Source organism: Dasypus novemcinctus, chromosome 6 (assembly GCF_030445035.2).
Source record: "Dasypus novemcinctus isolate mDasNov1 chromosome 6, mDasNov1.1.hap2, whole genome shotgun sequence".
NCBI classification, from domain to species: domain Eukaryota; kingdom Metazoa; phylum Chordata; class Mammalia; order Cingulata; family Dasypodidae; genus Dasypus; species Dasypus novemcinctus.
Window position 1 is genome coordinate 64,662,043 of NC_080678.1, and position 7,974 is coordinate 64,670,016.

The window sequence follows — 7,974 nt, forward strand, 5'->3', positions numbered from 1 at the left end:
CTCAGGGATTTAAAAATGCACCCACTATTTTTGGACAAGACTTGGCCAGTGATCTCAAATCCTTTAAAGCAGGAAGCCATAACTGTTTTCTCCTCCAATATGTAGATGACCTCATTCTCAGAAGTCCCACCTATCAAGACTGCGCTGGTGGAACCCATACTCTTTTAAAGCATCTACAGCAAAAAGGCTATCTAGTGTCTAAGAAAAAAGCCCAAATCTGCCTACCTCAGGTCAAATTATCTAGGATACAAAATAATGCAGGGGTGCCATGAATTGGGACTTGAAAGAAAGAAAGTAATCTGTAGTCTCCCTGAGCCCAATACCCACCAGAAGCTGTGAGAGTTCCTCGGGGCAGCTGGATTCTGCTGCAATTGGATCCCCAATTTTGGAATCCTCATGTGCCCTTTATATGAAGTCACAAAGGGAGGAGATCATGATCCCCTGCTCTGGGAAAGCCCACAGAAAAACACTCTCACTGCTCTCAAACAAGCTCTAATGGAAGCACTGAGCCTTGGACTTCCAGATCTCACTAAGCTGTTCTACCTCTATGTTCACAACTGCCAAAGCATCACAGTAGGAGTACTCACTCAATACCTTGGTTCCTGGCAAAGACCTATAGCATATCTATCCAAAGAACTGGACACTGTAGCCAGGGATGGCCTTCAGGTTTGCAAGCCATAGCAGCTGAAGCCATGCTTACAGTAGAAGCTATAAAATAACTCTTGGGCAGCCTATAATTGTCCAGGTTCTGCATGCAGGAATCACAATCTTAGAAGTCAAAGGAACACATTGGCTTACTAACAGCTGCCTGGTTAAATATCAAACCCTCTTATGTGAAAATCCATCCATCCAGCTGGAACTTGTAAAAACCCTAAATCCTGCCACCCTGCTACCCATGTAGCCAGGGGTCCAGCTCATAACTGCCTGGAAACCTTGTAAGAAGTATATTCCACCCGGCCAGACCTTCAAGACCAGCCACTGGCAAATCCTGACATGGAGCTCTTCACAGATGGGAGTAGCTTTATGCAGGGCAGCAATCAGCTAGTGGGATACACTGTAGTAACATCTGAGACCACAGTAGAGGTGCAGCATCTCCAAGATAACACATCAGCACAGAAAGCTGAACTCATTGCCCTCACCCAAGCCCTGCAACTTGCAGCTGGAGCCAAAGTTAACATCTACACAGACTCCAAATATGCCTTCCTTACCCTGTATGCGCATGGAGCCTTATACAAACAACAGGGACTCATTAACTTGGGAGGGAAGAGCATTAAATATGGTACACAGATTCTGGAGCTACTAGGAGCAGTTTGGGAGCTTGTCAAAGTGACTGTAATGTACTGTAAGGGACACCAGACAAGCCATGGCCCCATTGCCCAGGGAAATAGGAGGGCAAACGCTGGAGCAAAAGAGTGGCATGGGAAGGATCCCTATCTGAAAACCTGACCACCGCTCTCATTTCTCAACCTCTTAATTATCGGAATCTCCAATATACACTGCCTGCTCTTGTCCTGCAGCCTCTGAGTCATTGAGAGCCACAATATACTCAAGCTGAGAGAGAGTGGATACTCTCTGAGGGCAGGACACAAGGAGAAAATGGATGGTGGACATTGCCTGATCACAGAATATTTGTACCACAAATATTAGCAGCAACTGTAGTTCAAGACTACCACGAGAACACACACTTGGGAAAAACCCAACTTAAGGAAGTATTAGAAAGATTCTTCTACATCCCAAGGCTAGTTGCTATCACCCATGCTTTATGCCAATGGTGTGTGACATGTGCAAAAAATAACCCTTGCCAGGGGCCCACAGGAGCCCCAGGAGTCCAGAGAATTGGCAGTATGCCTCTTGAAGATCTAGTAGTTGATTTCACTAAATGCCATGATCCAGAAGCTATAAATATCTCCCAGCCCTTGTTTGTACGTTTTCTGGCTGAGTGGAAGCCTTTCCCACTCGAACAGGAAAAGCTGAAGAAGTAGCTAAGGTTCTCCTCAGGGAAATCATTCCTCTCTATGGGCTACCACTCTCAATTGGCTCTGACAATGAACCTGCCTTCATCTCTGAAATCACTCAAAAGATTGCAAAGGCACTGCGTATCCAATGGAAACTGCACACCACTTACCATCCTCAGAGCTCAGGAAAGGTAGAATGAATGAACCATACAATAAAGACTTATATTGCCAAGATTTGCCAAGAAACTGGGCTAACATGGGTGCAAGTACTTCCAAGTGCTCTCCTACAAGTTTGAGCCAGCCCAAGCCAAAAACTAAGCCTAACCACTTATGAAATCCTCTTTGGGAGGCCCCCTCCCTTAATCAGAAATATAGAAGGGGATCTCAGAGAAAGAAGAAACTTATCAATAGCTCAGCAGATGATCAGCTTAGGAAAAACTCTACATAACCTGCATCACTGGGTCCAAGAAAGGGCCCCCATTAGCTTAAGCAGCTCTATACACCCGTACAAGCCAGGAGACACAGTTTGGGTCAAGGACTGGAAGTCAGCTCCACTAACCCCTCGATGGCGAGGACCCTATCTTGTCATTTTATCCACCCCCACTGCAGTTAAAGTAGCGGAAATCACCCTGTGGATACATCATAGCCGAGTCAAGCGAGCTGCTCCAGAGTCCTGGACCTGTATTTCAGATACCCACAGCTCAACCAAACTCATCTTGCAAAAAAGGGGAACACCAAGCCCTGCTCCAGTCACACCCTGGGAGCTGACTGGTCCATGCACAGCTGAAGATTGAGGAGGGAACATCGAACTCTGTTCCAATCACACCCTGGAAGCTGACTGGTCTATGCACAGCCAAAGAATAGGAAACTGGTTTAATCTGTTACAATGCCCCTTTGGTTATTTATCCTACTTCTAGCCCTGACCCTCCCCTGGTCCCAGGTCTACACTACAGAGTGTGAGCCATGTATTCAAAAGGTGCATACAGGGGCCCATGTCAATACCACATTAATATATCATAGTCGTTACACCTGCAAGGGCCAGATAACCACTGGAAGTTTTAGGAAATCTCCTATAGTATCTGTAATGCATCTGGCCAAATAACCTGCTATGACCCTAGACCCCCAACAGTCTCCCATAAATGGGAAATAAGACTGCTTGATCAAAATGGGGAGCTACTTTCCTCTATCCCAGTCACTATCCAGAACCAATGAGTGTTCCTCCTATTTGACACATGTCAAGTTACAGACTCTGGGATACCATAGAACACAGATTGTGGAGGGCTCAGCTGGGAGCAGATGTATATTCATAACAATAAGTATATGTGTGCTCCAGAAATGAAAAGTGCAGCCCAAAGGGGGTACTTTTGGTGCAAATACATAGGTGCATACTACTGCCCCTGCTGGTCTTGTGTCACCTGGGCCACCTGGAACACAGACATAGCTAAACAAACAGCTATCCTCACCAAGGGTATGGCCCCAGCTAACTGTCCACATGGTCAATGTAACCCCTTAAACCTCACCATCCTTAAACCTGAATCCTAGCAAACTCAGGGAGTCCAAGTGGGCCTCCACATTGATGGTAAAGGAATAGACCCAGGAGCCTACATCTGGGTTGGGTGTCAGGAATACCCACTCACAAGTAAAGCCCATTCTGTGTTCCACTCCTTCTATGAAGCAATGGAAAAGCCCTTTTCTATCCCACAAGCAGCAAGAAACCTCTTTATAAGCCTGGCTGAAGTGGCAGGAGCAGCCTTAAATGTCTCCTTGTGCTACAAATGTGGAGGTACTAATATGGGAGACTAGTGACCCTGGGAAACCAGGGAATAAATTACAGCCAACCATATAATGAAACTGGCCTCCCGGTTTTCCCCCAAGATAGTATGTGGCCCTTGCAAACTTCTATCATAGGAAAATATTGTGCTTCAAGGGTCTGCCTAAGCTCCTCTATATCTTTTGGAAACCTAACATGTACAGGGGGAAAATTCCAAAATTATGCCACAAATACAACAGAGCCTTGGGGAGCATGGAACGAATCTGACTTCATTCTCATAAATTGTACTTTTCCCAAATTAATCACAGCATGGAACTCCACCTCAAAGGGCCTCTTTATGGCCCCAAATGGTTTGTACTGGATTTGTGGGAAGGTTGCATTCTGAGAACTTCCATGAAACTGGTGTGGTACTTGTATACTCGGTACAATAAAACCCTCCTTCTTCTTCATTCCCTTAACAGAAGGGAAAGAGCTAAGCCAGCCAGTATATCAAAACATAAGAGAAAAAAGGACTGTCATTACCTGGAGGGGGGGTGAAGAATGGCCCCCTGAGCATATAACCCAATACTATGGGCCAGCATCTTGGGCAGAGGACGGCATGTGGGGTTATCGAAATCTACTATATGCTAAACTGAATCATCCACCTACAAGCTGTGGTAGAGATAATAACTAATGAAACTGCCCATACACTAAACTTACTAGCCCAACAGCAAACTAAACTCAGAAATGCTATCTATCAGTGCTCGCTTCGGCAGCACATATACTAAAATTGGAACGATACAGAGAAGATTAGCATGGCCCCTGCGCAAGGATGACACGCAAATTCGTGAAGCGTTCCATATTTTTAATGGATGTGTCATGATGATGGGAACGAGTGTTGTTGGGGGGGGAGAGGGGGGGTGGGGGGGTGGGGTTGAATGGGACCTCACATATATATTTTTAATGTAATATTATTACAAAGTCAATTAAAAAAAAAAAAAAAAAAGAAATGCTATCTATCAAAACCATCTTGCCCTAGACTATCTCTTGGCAGCTGAAGGGGGAGTTTGTGGAAAATTCAATCTCTAACTGCTGCCTTGAATTAGACAGCACTGGAAAGGTTATTGATGAAATTACAAGCAAAATGGTAAAAATTGCTCATGTCCCAGTACAAACCTAGAATGGTTGGAATTTAAATAACTGCTTTGGAAGCTGGCAGTCTATAATAAACAATTTCAAGCTTCTACTGGGAATAATTGCCTTCTGCATGGGAGTATGCACCATCCTTCCTTGCCTCCTCCCTTTCATCGTAAACAGAATGTGCACCCTAATAAATGGTATAATAAAAAGGCAGACAGCTGCCCATCTCATGGCTTTATATACATACCAATCAGTCCAGAGAGACTCTGACAAGTGATGCCAAAGCTTAATAACTTAAGCTTGGCTTCAAAGGGGGGAATATAATATAGCCTGTGCATAAATTCAAAATTGTTTCCAAGTGTACCTAGTCTCTAGAAATCCAAATGAGTAATATAGTCCCTACAGTCTTTGAATGTTCAGAAAGGATGTAAGACTGAATGTGTATTCAAGGTTGCATCCAGATGGAATGTGGGGGGGATTTTAATTCAAGCTCACCTGAAATGTGGAGGATATGCTAATTCAAGCTCACCTGAAATGTGGGGGGTACTTTAATTGAAAACCTATCTGGTACTCAGACAAACACTTAACTAACAAGGAAAGTCATTTTCTTTCAAAAGGGCACCATTTAACTCCCAACTCTTATATCTTTTCTGTATAAAAGGGAACCCAAAATTCTATTTGGGGCTCGGTTTTTATTAGGACAGGAGTCCACCAAGTTCAGCCAGTCAAAATAAATCAACTTCCTTCTCAGAGTTCTCATGTCCTGGCCTTCGTTACCATGTACACCCAACTTCTCTACAACACCACAATCTTTATTCCCAAAAATCTAGAATGATCAAAATCCTGGAAGAAAACTTAGGGAAGCATATTTAGGACCTTTGTGTAAGCAATTGTTTCTTTTATTTTATTTGAGAAGTTGTGGGTTTACAGAAAAATCATGCATAAAATACAGGATTACCAGACACCACCCAACTCAGTGTAATGTCCTCAAGGTTCATACATTGTTGCATGCATCAGGACTTCTTTCCTTTTTACAACTGAATAATATTCTATAGTATTGTATTAGTTGGCCAAAGGGGTACCAGTGCAAATTACCAGAAAACTGATGGCTTTTATAAAGGTTATTTACAATGTAAAAGCTTACAATTCCATGGCCATAAGAAATCCAACTCAATATTGATTTCTCACCAAAGTCAGTTGTCATGCATTGAAGCAAGGTGGTCCCTGATCTCTGCCTGGTCTCTCCTTCTCCTCTGGGCTTCCTAATTCTTTCTCTCAGGGCATAGGGCTTGTTTTTCTCTGGGCCTTTTATGTCAGTCTCAGCTGTTCTGTTCTCTTCCCAAGGTCAGCTGCAAACTATCAGGCAAATGGCTTATCTCACCCCAGCGCCCCAGCCACTCAAGGCTGAGCTCTTTCATCTGTGTTTGTTCATGAATTAGTATCCATTTTATGAGACCCATCAAAGGGTCTCAACCTAAGACATGCCCTACTGAGATGGTCAAATAAAAAATGCCCTAAAAGCAATCTTAACAGGTAATCTAATCAAAGGCCCCTCAACTGAATTTAATACAAAGGGTATCATACCCAGAGGAATAAATGAGTTAGCAAACATAATAATTCTCTTTCGGGGATTAATAAATAATCTCAAACTGCCACAAGTAATACACAGCATTTTATTTATCCTTTCTTCAGCTGATGGACACTTCAATAGCTTTCATATTTTTGTAATTCTGAATAATGCCATATAAACATCAGTGTACAAATACCTGCTTGAATCCCTGCTTTTAATTCTTCTGGGAATATACATGCTAGTGGGATTGTCAGGCTATGGTAAATCTGTATTTACCTTCCTGAGGAACTGCCAAACTGTATTTCAGAGGCTACACCATTTTACATTCCCAGTAGCATTGAATGGGTGTTTCTATTTCTCTACATTTTCTTCAAAACTTGTAATTTTCCATTTTTTAATGGTAGCCATTCTAGTGGGTGAGAAATGATCTCATTGTGGCTTTGATTTGCATTTTCCTAATCACTAACAATGTTGAGCATCTTTTCATGTGTTTTTTTTAGCTATTTGTATATCCTCTTTGGAGAAATGTCTATCAAGTATTTTGCTCATTTTTAATTGGATTGTTTGTCTTTTTATTGTTGAGTTTTAGGATTTCTTTATATATTCTCTACATTAAACACTTAATGGATAAAGGTCCTCTTTCATTCTTTTGCATATGGATATCCAATATTCCCAGCAGCACTATATAAAGAGACTATTCTTTCTCAATGGAGTGGAATTGACAGTCTTGTCAAAAATCAGTTGTCCAAAGATGTGAGGATCTATTTCTGAACTCTCAATTCAATTCCATTGGTCAATCTTTCTATCCTTATGGCAGAAGCATGCTGTTTTGACCATTGTAGATTTGTAATTTTATTAAAATCAGTAAGTTTGAGTCCTCTGACTTTTTTATTTTTCAAGATGCTTTTGTCTATTCAGGGCCCCTTACCCATCCAAATAAATTTGATAATTGGCTTTTCCATTTCTGCAATATAGGCTGTTGGAAGTTTTATTGAGATTGCATTGAATCTGTAAAGCATACTGGGGAGAATTGACATTGTAATGAATTAAGTCTTCCAATCCAAGAACATGGAATATTTTTCAATAATTTAGGTCTTCGTTGACTAAGAAATGTTTTGTAGTTTTCAGTGTATAAATCCTTTACATCCTTGGTAAAATATATTACTAGATATTTGATTATTTTAACTTGCTGTCATAAATGGAATGTTTTCCTTGATTTCCTCATCAGCTTGCCCATTACTACTGTATAGAAACAATTCTGATTTTTGGGTGTTGACCTTGTACCCACCACTTTGCTGAATTTGTTTATAAATTCTAGTAGCTTTTTTTGGAGGTTTTTCAGTAGTGTATATATATATATAGGACCATATTATCTGCAAATAAATGTTTTACTTTTTCCTTTCCAATGTTAAAGCCTTTAATTTCTTTCTTTTTGACTGAATGCTCTGGCTAGAACTTTAAGTACAATGTTGAATAATAGTGGTAATGGTGGTCATCTTTGTCTTATTACTGATCATAGAGGCAGAGGTTTCAATCTTTCACCATTGAGTATATTAGTT

General features: G+C 41.6%; 1 non-coding gene across 1 annotated transcript; it reads left to right on the plus strand.

Annotated features, from left to right (window-relative positions):
- Positions 1–4,465: 4,465 nt before the first annotated feature.
- Positions 4,466–4,572, plus strand: LOC111767374 (U6 spliceosomal RNA). Its single transcript, XR_002799211.1, has one exon. It is a non-coding gene; the product is annotated as a U6 spliceosomal RNA (small nuclear RNA).
- Positions 4,573–7,974: the final 3,402 nt, after the last annotated feature.